The sequence below is a fragment of the Phodopus roborovskii genome, unplaced genomic scaffold (genome assembly GCF_943737965.1).
Source record: "Phodopus roborovskii unplaced genomic scaffold, PHOROB, whole genome shotgun sequence".
In the NCBI taxonomy this organism is placed as follows: Eukaryota; Metazoa; Chordata; class Mammalia; order Rodentia; family Cricetidae; genus Phodopus; species Phodopus roborovskii.
This window is the reverse complement of record NW_026125281.1, coordinates 24,801,092-24,814,760: the sequence shown is the minus strand read 5'-3', so window position 1 is coordinate 24,814,760 and position 13,669 is coordinate 24,801,092. Positions and strand designations below refer to the sequence as shown.

General features: G+C 40.6%; 1 protein-coding gene across 1 annotated transcript in view; it reads right to left on the bottom strand.

Annotated features, from left to right (window-relative positions):
- The window catches only part of Pde7a (phosphodiesterase 7A), an 84,020-nt gene that overhangs the window by 59,526 nt on the left and 10,825 nt on the right, over nucleotides 1-13,669 (bottom strand). The window lies entirely within an intron of this gene.

The following is a 13,669-nucleotide window of genomic DNA, read 5'->3' as shown; positions in this document are numbered from 1 at the left end:
TCAGTAACAGACACAGCTCCTCTCCTCTGCAACTGTCAGTAACGGACATAGCTCCTCTATATAAGCAGAGCCCTTTTTCCTCCTCGGGGTCCTCCCTCAACTTGCTGTAATGAGTCGCGCAATAAACATAGCTGCAGAAGAATCCTGTTGTTGAGCATCATTCTTGCAGGCAAGGCGATAGCACTTGACAGATGTATGTGAATTCTCTTTACTGCTTTAAATTTAACCCAAAAAACAAATACAAATACAAACAACAATATAAATTCCAAAACACTGGGTGGAAAGAGAAAGCTACAGACCAGTTTCAACCATAGTTGCTGCAATAGTCCTAAGTAAAACATGGGCACATTTTATTTTATTGACATGGGTCAATAAAAGAATAGTATCCTTACCTAACAAGAAGAATCCTATAAATACAAGGGTAAATTACTTGCATATGAATCAAAATATTGGACAACTCAACAGATGCCCCCCAAATACTTGAGGATAAATATCCATTCCCACATAAACATTTCTAATGAAATGAAGGAGAAGAGGTAAAGTTATCATCTGTAAGAAGCTAAATAAGAAAAAGCACTGAAAGCTATTAGAAACAGCTTATTTCAGAAGACATAAAAGTAGCCTACAAAAATCAGTAGTGTTAGCTAGATGAGGTGGCACACACCTTTAATCCCAACACATGGAAGGCAGAGGCAGACGGATCTCTGAGTTTTAGGCCAGGCTGGTCTACAGAGTGAGTTCCAAGACACCCAGATCTATAAAATAAAAAAATACACTGCCCCCCAAAAGTGTTTCTACATATAAATAAGAGAATATAATGGCAGAAAGTGCAATCCATGGTTTGGGGTAGCTCAGGAGTGGAGTGCTTGCCTTATGTGCATAATGGTCTGGGTTTGAGCACCAGCACCACATAGACCAGGCATGATATACACCTGTAATCCCATACCACATAAACTAGACATGATGATATACACCCGTAATCCCACACCACATAAACTAGACATGATATACACCTGTAATCCCATACCATACACCTGTAATCCCACACCACATAACTAGACATGATGATATACACCTGTAATCCCACACCACACAAACTAGACATGATGAATATACCTGTAATCCCAGCACCATGCAGAAGGTAGGGGCAAAGTTCAAAGCCATTGTAGGCTATGAAGCAAATCCAAGGCCAGCCTGGGATACGTGAGACCCTGTCTCAACAAACAAACAATGGTATAAAGGCATAAAAGCAACCAAAACTGTAAAAGACTATGAAGAAAACTTTAACATGGGGGATGGAGTTCACAATAAAAATACAAGCAAGAAGAGGAGGAGGAGAAAAATAAAGGAAATAGAATACGAAAAGTAAAGAATGCCAGACAGGTCCACAGCTGTCATCTCAGCATTTAGATTTAGGAGGCGGAGGCAGGAGGATCAGGAGGTCAAAGCCAGCTCAGGCAAAGGAAAGGAAAGGGGGAGAAAAAAAAAAAAAAAAAGACTAGAATGCTTAACTTTATCAAGAATGAGGAAGACGATAACGGGAAAATGAAACAGCTCTGTGAGTCAAGGTCCTAACAGAAACCCACAGCGACTCAAGAGAAATCCGTTCACTAAGTCTATTTACTGAAGTCTAAGAGGGCTGAAGTACCCATGGGCTGACAACTGAAGAAGCTATGACTCCTGAACACTTGGAGAAGTATGGCCTTAGGGAAGTGGATAAGAGGCTGGAAACTATATAACTGCTCTTTTCCTCCACCAGCCCAACTCCTCCCACTGCAAAACCCAACTGTCAGGGGGCAGAAGAGGCTAACAACATTAACGACAGGGGCCTCTTTGGCAGAGCAAGATGGACAGAGTAGAGAGAGGTCTATGAGAATAAAGGGTGTGGCCCAGCACATCAGCTAGACCCCAAGTGAATGCGAAGATCTCTTTCACATTTTACTAGGATTATTCTTTTTAAATTCTCAGTCTCATAATGTCAATTTGCCCCACATTACAAATATACAAATTCAAACAATCCCTGTAAACAGAACAGACAGACAGACTGAGTATTAAGAGAAGGGGGTATTGACAAGACATCCTTCCAAAGGTAGAAGAAACATGTGTGTAAGACGGAGTAATATCAAACAGAGAGAACAGTCCCAATAACTACTAAAATTATTAAACCACAGTAATTAAAAGTTTGATCCTGGCATTTAATTTGCTTGGTGGAACAGAATTTCAGAGACATGAATATGTGACACACACAAACTCTTGAACCAAGTTCTGCTCCTGGGCCTGTGTTACCAGCTGTTCGGGGATGGGAGATGTACAGATAGGTGTACCACAACAATCACAAACCCTGTCTGTTTTAAGTGTTACAGAAACATACTGACAACAGTTTAAAAGCTTTAAGAGTAGGGCTGAATTATGTCACACTCACAATGGAAATCCAGAGACCCTCATTTCAAAGATGAACAGTAATGTGAAAAGCCCGCCTTTGTGAATCCTTAGACAGGGGATTGAAATACAATTGTAAATAATGACAAGGATTGACTTTTCAAGATTTTTATTTCAAATATAAATCAAGTTTAAACAATTTTGAGTTATCATTTCACCTATGCACAAATTCTTAGAAAGAAAAAAATGAACCGAGTACTTCATGTGCTTCTGCCACGAGACAAACCTAAAGATGTTTGGCAGAAATACTGAAGGGCTTAGTCCCCTTTGTCCCTACGATCTTCTCTCTCATCACTTGGTGCCACAAGCCAGGCTTCTTTAAAGAATTTAGTGTGCAATAATCCCTGACAACTTTCTCCACTGTCACTGTAATAGCTTGGAGCTCCGTAGCATCACACCCATGGACTCCTCATGAAGAGCAGCACACTCTGCAAGATGTGAAATTGCGTCTCAATCTTGTTTTCCTGAAGGGTGAGGAGCAGGCACCATGCTGTCATTAAATGAGTATGTCAATGACAGTGACATGAAGACGCTCAAGATTTATGAACTCACAGGACCATGCTGGAATAACTGCAGGGCATAACATATACATATATCATACACATTAACATGTTTTCCCATGTAAACAAATTTTTAGGAAAAACATTTAAGAAAATTAAACTTGCAGAACCAGGGAACTGATTGAACAAAAAAGTCACCTTGAAAATTAGGTTTTCCTTTCTTAATGTCATTGTTTCGTGTGTGTGTGTGTGTGTGTGTGTGTGTGTGTGTGTGTGAGAGAGAGAGAGAGAGAGAGAGAGAGAGAGAGAGAGAGAGAGAGAGAGAGAGAGAGAGAGAAGACAAGAGAGCGGGAGGGAGGGTCTGATTAACTGTGGAGGTTGGAGGAGACTTTCAGAAATTCTCTTTCTCTGTTCACTATGTGGTTTCAGGGCCTGAACTTGGGTCATCAGGGCTTGAGCCCTGCAGAGTGACCTCACTGGATTAATTCTACCACTAAATTTTATATCAAATGCACAATAATGGACAGACATCTGACTCTAGAACCCAAGAATTCAAATTCCTAAAATTGTAACTCTAGAGACCTAAGCTTGTGTGAGAGATCTCGAAAAAGGGCATTCTTAGGCAATGCCTAAGTGTCCTGCATTGAGTTTGTTTCCAAATAAACTTGAAATACAAAACATTTGTTACTTCATTTAAAAAGACAATTTTTTTTTTTTTTTAATTTTTGTCCTTATATGAGTGTTTCGCCTCCATGTATGTCTGTGCACCAGGTTCATGCAGTACACACAGAGGTCAGAAGAGGGTGTCAGACCCCTTGGGACAGGAGTTACAGTTACTCTTCACCATGTGGGTGCCAGAAATGAACCAGGGTCCTCCTCAGGGGCCTCCAGGAGTCTAACTGAGGAGCTGTCTCTCAGTCTTTGTTTACTCGACCTGCCAAGTATCTGAGTTTTGATTACTGAAATGCAAAATAAAATCTGATATTTAACAAGCACATATAAGTAGCACACCTCTGTTGACTGAAGTAACTTTATTCTAAAATTATTTCATTTTGAAAAATATGTATTTATTTCATATTAAAGTCCTTAGTAAAATTAAACAATGAGACAGCCCACAATTTTCAATATATGCTTGGACAACACTGGGCTCAAGAGATTATGAATTGTTAAACAATTCATCCAAAGGATAACACAGCATGAAAGATTTTAATGTAAAAGAGTAATCACAATTTCACTGATTTGGTTTCAAATCTCATACCTCCTTTTACAAAACTACCACTTGAGTTTTGGCGTCCTCTCAAAGTTTATCCAGTTAGACACAAAGGCTCTAAAATACATATCCTTCATCCAACTACACCCAAATGGAGTCAATTTTGTTACATACTTCAGGCCAAAGTGACATGTCACAACAAGTTCAACTGAGAAGCCTCACACAAGCCGTCTGTGAAGGCAGACACAAATAAAAGATAAAATGCAAAATGCCGCCATTTTCCTCATGATTTTCCTTTGGGAAATTACAGATTTTTATTTTAAAACAAAGACATGCTACATATATCATATATAATTCAAATCGTTATATATTATTTAAAATTTTTATTCTGGTTTCTAGTATAGAAAGTCCTCAAAAAAGGTGTAAGGTTGAAGAGGGCTCACACCTTAAGAACCTGTTCTATCTTGCAGAGGACCTTAGGTTCAGTTCTCAACCCATGTCAGGCAGCCCACAAACATCTGTGTGATTCTAGCCCCAGGAAACCAGATCCCTTCTTTGGGACTTTACACACCCTCCTGCTTGTGAGCATATGCATATGCTCGCACACACAAACTCTTTAAAAAAAAAACAATGGAAAGAAGTCTTGAATCTAAAACTTCTGGGAATTATCACCATAGTTACCTTATGAAGCAGGAAGTTAAACAGGCGAGAGTAATTGATGACTAAGAAGAAGCATTGGGAAGACCTGAAGGGTTGAAGGCACTAATTTCCTCTCAGATATACTTTGTTTAAAAGAAGAAATGAGGAAACATTTAACTTCTAGTCCTTTATATTAATTTTCATACTGACATTTCTGATTTTAAATATTTCCTGCAAAGCAGACAGCATTTGTTTGTAGGAATGGGTTTATTTCATCTTCATTTTCCTGGTTTAGTTTTAAATAAATCCAGGATTCCCACAGGCAGACTCTCTTTCAGCACCCTGGGGTCACTTGGCTACCCCCTGGCCTCCACTGCTGGGCAAGAAACCATCCACTATTCAAACTGCAACTCTGCTCTTTAGACTAGGTTCATTTCTTTGTTGCTTTCATAAAGTCCTCTCTCTACAAGATAGACTGCTGTCTGAGTGTGTGTCCCTTTACACTCTGACTGCTGTGTCTGTAAACATGTTTCTCTTATTTTAATGACTAAAGCACTGTTGGCCTACAGGAAAGCAAGAAAAGTGGGACTAGGAGACAAGGAGGATTCTGGGAGATGTAGTAGAGAGGAGTCAAGATGTAGGCCATGAGAGGAATAAAAGGTCTGGACTCTGTCTCTATCTCTCCAGTAAAACCATGTGGAAACACTTAGATTGATAGAAATGAGTTAATAGCTGAGACAGAGCTAGCCAATAAGACGCTCTAGCCATTGGCCAACAGCTGTATAACTAATAGAGTCTCTGGGTGATATTTTGGGACCAGGCTGGCAGGAAACTGCTCGTAACAGGAATACAGTGATTTGCAGAAAAGACACAACACTATCAGAGTGTTTCCTGATGTTAACATTCCACCTTAGCATGCTATACATGATATGCACATCTGTATGTGAGCATGGGCATTCACACACACACACACACACACACACACACACACACACACACACACGTGAATCTTAAGTCACTTACTACAACATAATTAGCAACTAAGTTACTCACTACTTCAATCTCACTATCTCTGCAATTACCACTTTTTCTGTTTTAGGATCCCACACAGGGTATCACTTACATTCAGTTACCACATGCCTTTGGTTCACTTGATCCACAACAGTGGACTTTTCCTTCTTTTGCATGATCTTGACAGTTCCAAGGACCACTTGTTAAGTGTCCACATAGAAGGGTCCCAACCATTTTCTTTCTTTTTAGGTTTTGGAGAAGTTCAAGAATACTCAATAGATTATCAAGGAGTACTTTATTTTTTGTGGTTTACTTTTTCTTCTAATAATTTCTAAATTTTTATTGAAAATCTCCTTGTTCACTTGTTATACTATTCTTTAGTTATTTAAATACAGTTTCATTTAGTCCTTTTAACATATTTCTAACGGTTGAAGCCTTTACCAGATCCAGTATTTTGGAACACAAACAATCTCCACTGATGCTGTTGGCCTAGCAATTTTGTCATTGCTGTTAAAGTCAGGCCAGCCTTGAATTCACTCCAAACTTCCTAATGACTAAATCTAATGCTTAATGTGGTGGTAATATGTACAATACCTTAACCAATTGTATCTAGCTAGAGAAAACAAACAATAAATGTCATAAAATGTCCTTTCTAGATTTGTTCTACCCCATGAGAATCTTAGTCTCTGTGACTCAAGATGTACCCCACAAAATGTATATTGGATTTTAAAGAATTAGTATCTGAAAATGTAAAATAAAATGTGTCAATATCTTTATAGTAAGGTTACATATCAAATTAATAATGCTTAGGATGAAGTAAGTTAAAATACAGTAAATTTTTCTTATTTTATTTCATTAAATTTGTCTTTAGGACATTATATTTCTACTGAACATCAGTTATTTTATGCCTAAGTCAGTTCCTAACATGCAAAAGTATAGCCATTTCCTTTTGGTTCAGCATTCTCTAATTCTATACTCATGTAAAAAAAAAAAAAAAAAAAAAAAAAAAAGAACAAAACCAGGTGTGGTCCGGGGCTATGGCCCAGAGGTACGAAGCTAAGAGCTTGTCTACAATCCACCTATCAATCAACCAAGGAGACTGAACCAGGAGACACCCAGGGGCCTCTTGGTTGATTTAATTTTAGTTTCCTATTCCCAATGGTTCTTTTTACATAGCCAACTTGAACCACACTCTAAGGTATCTTACCATTAAAATAGGAAATTAAACAGTATATTAAAACTACATCACACATGGGAATGAGTTCAAACCCACTGGGAAAATAAACCCCACAGCTCAGAGTCTCCTCTGGAAAGTTTCTGTCTATAAAGAATTTGGGGCACTTTCACGGTGAGACACAGGAAGAGGAGGGAGTGGAGAAATGCTTGCTCACACCAGGTCTATGCTCTGCTTTTACACAAGTCTCACCTCTATATCCTAAGCTGCCGAAGTTCTTGACAAATTCTTACAGAAGTCTCACTCTATATCCTAAGCTGCCGATGCTCTTGACAAATTCTTTCTAGAAATTTAGAACAGAAGCTAAAATGGGTCCTATGTTCTGTGTTTCTAAAACTGTAGACGTGAAGGTATCACAAAATCATAGACCTTGCTGGCAGCCACTTACAAGATACCTAGTCCTCAAGCCTTTAGTTCTCAACAATAAATTTCTCCCACAATTACACATCCTCAGTCAAAGTCAAAACGTTACTTCTTTTATAGTTACTGAAAATACAGAGATAGTAAGCCTGGTGTTTATTGTAGCTACTCAAGAATGGTTATCCAACTCATGATGAAGCCAAGTTTACATGTGGGAGATTTCAAAATACCAAAAATTTTAGTAATAAGCTTCTGCTATTACATCACTAAAGAGACTCAGTAAATAAGTTTGTCTATAGAAGTAGAATGTCCTTTTACTGAAATTAAGATTTTAAAATTTGTAGTTTATTTACAAATATGACAAAATGGCTCTTCTCACCATAAAAACATTCAAAAATTGACTTAATGGTTATGGTAAAATGCCAACAAAAGCAGGCAATAAATAAACAAGTCACAGAAGACACATAGTAATTAATATAAAGCATATATTACAAGTTTAATATCAACAAAGATCTAAGAAACAGAGACTAAAAGATACTGGCAGAGCATAAAGAGGCTTTCGCACACTGCTCACGCTAACGGCCGACTTTAGCAGCGGGGCCTTAACAGTGGCCCTCTCTGGGCAGCAGCGCTGTGGGCGATGCTTCGTCTTTTTCTGCTTTTATAGCCTTGTATTTTATAACAGGCACATGTTAACTCCAGCCCGCCCCCAAAATCTGAGTTACTTTATAAAGCACCATTTAAATATCACCCACTGCTTCTTATAGAAACACATCACAAGCATTTGCTATTTATGTCTCAGAGAGACAGCTTCGTACCCTAACTCTAGGTTTACACTTCCTACTCACCCAGAGAAGCAGCGCGCCCCCCCAGGTCCCACCACAGCCCTGCGGTCCCCCCTGTCCCACACCAGCACAGCACAGCACAGCACAGAAATCTCAGCTGGGAAAAGCTCAGTGCAAATCCTAGAGACCCCACTCACAGCTATGCTGTTATGGACAGCTGCCCTTTTAAATCCACTACATTCTTTTTTTTTTTTTTTTTTTAAAGGGTTTTGGATTTTTATTTTATGTGTACATGTGTTGTGTCTGTATGTCTTTATACTACCTACATGCTGGTGCCTGCGGAGCTCAGAAGGTGCTGGAACCCCTGAAACTGCAGTTATCAACAGTCGAGCTATAATGCCAGTGCCAGGCATCAAACAAACCCTTTGGAAGAGTAGTTGGTACTATTAACCACTGAGCCATCTCTCCAGTCCCTAATCCCAATAAATGCTTATGTGAGATGTACGTAAGTCAGAGACTAAGGGAGTAGCAGTAAACTGAAGACAAGTTAGAAACAGAACAAACATGAAGATGGCATTATAACATGAAATTATAAAGTATTTTCGGATTGAATCTACGAAGCTTATGGTATCCTATGTTCTGGCCTAAGAATGAGACTGGGAGTTTTTCTTATCCCTCTGCCCAGCACCTTAATTACTGTTGCACACTAGAGATGCCGAAGTGGATAGGAGAGACATGCACTCGATGTGCTAGCCACAAGTTCTGTGGTGGCAGAGGTGACAGGGGAAATAGGAACAGATAGAGACACACAGTGTCAAACGAAAACGGGATGAGACAGACGAGGGCCAAAGGAAGTTCAGCCAACACTGGGAAAACTGAGGGAGAGGGAAGGAGACAGGACAAGTAACACAAGGACGACTGAAAAAGGCACACGGAATCATGCCTGCTTAAAATTACCCCCCCACACACGTGTGAACTCTCACACACACATACTCACACTCACGCACATAGATAGACATACACACATATACACACGCATAAACACACACAGACACCTATTCACATATGTTTTTTAACTCAAATTATTCCAATTAAGGTTGACAATGTCACTGTAAAACACCACACGCTAACAAATAACCCAGAGCCAGGCACAGGAAACCTTTTGAGTCATTGCCCAGGGGAGTCCGTGTGGTACTGCTGCCACCCTTGGAACTTTCCAGAAAATGCTCTTTTGGACATGAAGACTAGCTCACAGCACCGAAGGGACCACACAGCCTGCGGGGTGAGAGAAGCACCCAGCGGCACTCCTGGAGTGTCAGCAGACCAGAGCGGTGCGCAGTACGGAAAGGTACTCTACAAGGTACGGCCATGGCACTCACAGCCTGGGGTGACCAGACAAAACTGGACTACGGCCTCCTCAACAGAAGGGGATTCATGCCTAGCAATGTAAACTCCGCCAACTGCAGTGGCTGCTTAGGTCCCAAAACCTAGGAGAACCTGCCACAGGCACTTTCCTAAACTGGTAGACTATTCTGAGAATTTCTCCTTACACACACAGGTAACTGTCGCTCTCACTCCACGTTAAAGAATTTCCTTTTCCAGGAGACAGAGATCCTCATAAAAAGCCACAGCTGGTCAAATGCAGGAAACAACTGACCGTGGAATGCCCAACCCCAATTAATACATTTGCAATGCGACCCCTACACTTGGTGCTCAGGAGCATTATGGGAAAGGGGAGAATGATTTTACAGGCCAGAGGACGAGGACACTTTTGGTTCAAGTCTTCTCCTAAAACAAAGCAAAAGCACAAATGATATGGGGTGAGTAGTCACGGGAGGAGTGTGTGAGTGTGTGTGAAATGATTATGATAAGATGTATGCAATTTCTAAGAATAAAAACCATTACAAAAATTGATTATAGTAAACTTCAATATGAAGAGGCTGAAGAACATTTGTCCATTTCAATAAAGTCCATCTATATTTATAGTTAAAACCAGACTCAGGAACACAGTGGTGAATACGTCACTGTTTTATTAAATTAACCAGAGCCTGGTCTTTTCATAACTTTAAAAGTCTACTTGAAGGATGTTAAAACTGAATAAATGCAAATCATTTTCAAATGGGAAGGTTTAAAGAATATTTTCATTGATTTTAGGTTATAAAAAAAAGCATGTTGTCATTACATAACAAAAATGACTAAAGTAAAAAGACAGAAAAACATTACAATTTTCACTATCCAAAGACAGCTACATTAATATTATACTGAACAACCTTATGGATTTGATGTTTTCACACGCTGGTGTCTGTAACATCATCTGTGATTTTAACTACAACTATAGATGTACATTAGTAAGCCAGGCTTGGTAGCACACACCTGTCACCCCAGAACTTGGGAAGGTGGAGGAAAGCTCGGGCTGTACATTGAGATATCCCTTAGAAGGGAGGAATGGGCAAGGGCAAGCAAGAAACTACCATTTTCAACTAATTTATTCCCTCACTCAAACAGCTGTATAATTTTTCCATGATAAATCTGGCTAGATGGCATCATTTTATTGAATACTGTTTTCTGTTTAATTAAAATGCCATCAATTGAATTAGAATGTAGCTAGCTGGTAGAATGTCTGCCTAGCACATCTAAGGCCCAGGGTTTGAGCTTTAGCCTTGGAAAGATAAATAAAATAATATGGATTTAACCATCACACACACACACACACACACACACACACACACACACACACACAAACACACACACACTATTTCAAAAAATTATGGACACAAATAAATCTGAACAAATCTTTACAAATGCTACATTTACAAATTCCAGGATTCAAAAAAGTTAGTATATCCACATTAGAATTCTTCATTTGCAAGGCAAAGAGATGGGTGGCTCAGCAATGAAGAGCAGGGACTCCTTTGTCAGAGCACTCAGGTTTGATTCCCAGCAACTACACAGTGGCTCACAACACCCTCTACACTCCAGCTCCATTCCTATTCCTTTTTCTGTCTCTCTCTCACACACACATAAATTTTACAAAGAATGACCACATTCTCACACCCTTGCCAACAGGAGAGCACTCTCCTGACCTCCCTTAACAATCTTTTGTTGTATTTCCTTTGCTATTAGAAGCTGTTTCTTGGAAATGCTGAAATCTTCTGACAATTAACAAGCGTTCTCATTTTCCTAAGAATCAGGTGGTATTGCTCGTGAAAACTGATTTTCACCTCATTTTGTTTTTTTAAGATAAATGTTCACAATGAATTGACACAACAGAGGACGCTGAAGAAAATTTCAAAGCAGCAAACAGAAGCCTCCACTACTCCCTACCTCATACATAGCACCCACACAGCATCATCAAGCACTGTGCATCAGCAACATTCTCTCTTATCCCCTGGGGTAGAAAGAACGCCATTCAGAAATTAGTGTTAAAATGCAAGTGAGATGTCTCCATTACATTCCACAGGACCCACACTTCAACAAGTCAAATGCTGTTTCTAGCTGGTCCAGAACACTTTCAACAATGACTTTGCTTTCTCTCTGATTATATTCTAATTAAAAGCAACTGAGCTATTTTGGGAGCTGGGTGTTTGCATTCTAACTTTTTCTAATAATCACTGGTCTCTAAACAGATGCTTCAATGTGTTACAGGCCTGTTAGTGAATTAAACAAGTACTTCCACTTACAGAAATCCTCTAGGCCAATCCTTCCACAGGAAGGCCTATCTATGATGAGGGAGAAATGCATCACAATCAGAATAGTGAACCAAACACTCCTAACTTCTCCACTTTCCACTGTGTAACCTTACATACTCTGTATCTTCCAGCCTTAGCCATCAAACCTTTAAAACGCTGGGAATGGAATTATTTAAACTGTCCCTTTCAAGTATCCGAATTCTGATTCCATTACCACACAGCTAGAGTCATGAAGGCAGTTGACTTGAGGAATAACAAAAATCACGGGAAAGGTGGGGTCTGGTGGCATATAACTATAATCCCAGCATTTGGGAGATGGAGGCAGGAAGATTCCAAATTCAAAGCCGGCCCAGGCTGTTCAGTGACTCCTTTCCCACAGCTCAGAAAGGGGAGGAACATGACAGATGCCTATTTAGCGTGGAGAATAACAGTAAGAAGGCGTGGCTGATGGAACACAGTCAGCAGCAGCTTCCCTTATGTCAGACATACTCCTAAGTCGGCTAGGTCCTCGATGCCCATCTGAAAATTTCATTTTTTTTAAACATTTTTACTCTGTGTGTGTGTGTGTGTGTGTGTGTGTGTGTGAGTGCATGCATATTTGCATGTGTGAAGGTTAAAGGACAACTTGCAGGAGTCTGCTTTCTCTCTGCACCATGTGGATTCTGGGGATCCATTCAGACTGTCAGGTTTGGTGGTGAGTACCTTTACCCACCACACCAACCTGCCAGCCCATATCTATACAATTTTCCAGAACCGGACATGCTGCTTTTCCTTTGCTTGCACTTCCTGTCCCTTTTTGCCCCTCCCTCTTCTCAGCATGAGATCTCAAAGCCCGCCCTCACAGAGACACACTTCCTCCAACAAGGCCACACCCACTCCATCAAGGCCACACCCAATAGTGCCACTCCCTGTGGGGTCCATTTTTTCAAACCACCACGGGGTTCCACACCCCAGCTCCCACAGGCTGCAGCCACGTCATAATGCAAAACGCACTTAGTTTAACTTCAAACGTCCCCAAAGCTTGTAACTGTCTTAAACTTGTTTAAAAGCCAAGTAAGTACAGGCTCTTCTAGGACTCCTGGCAATCTCTTCACTGTAATCCCCTGTAAAAATCAAAATGAAAAAACAAATCACAAACTTCCCACATACAACAGCACAGGATATAGATTGCCATTCCAAAAGGGAGCAACGTGAGCAAACACTGGACCAGAGCAAGACTGAAACCCAGCTGGGCAAACTCCAACTCTGCATCCCCATGTCTGACATCAACATGCTCTTCAGATCTCCAACTCCTTTCAGCTTTGTTGACTTCTTTTTCTTAAGCTGGTTCCACTCACTGTTAGTAGCTCCTCTTGGCAGGCATCCATGGCTCCGGCTTCTCCAACACTTTGGGGTTTCCAGGGCAATCCAGGCTTCACCTTCACAGCATCACACAATGGCCTCTCTGGGCCTCCCTTCAGAAACACCCCTGACACAGGCCTGGTATCAGAAGTTTTCCTTTGTCTCAGAGAGTGATCCCATAACCCCTTTCTTCTATCCTTGACTCTAAAGCCAAAACCACGTGGCAGAAGCTGCCAAGATCTGCTGCTTGCTGTCGATGAACAGGGGCCCCTTGCTCAGTTACGTCTTAGTGGGCCATCCTTGCAGGAACATGGGAGACAGTGGGGCTGGGGGTGATCTGAACTGTGGGGGCCTGGCTCGAGAGGTTCCGGGGGGAATTTCATTGTGTTGACCAGAGATTATTATTGTGATGTTTTGATGAAGAATGTGGCTGCCTTTTGCCCTTGTCCAAAGTGTCTGCT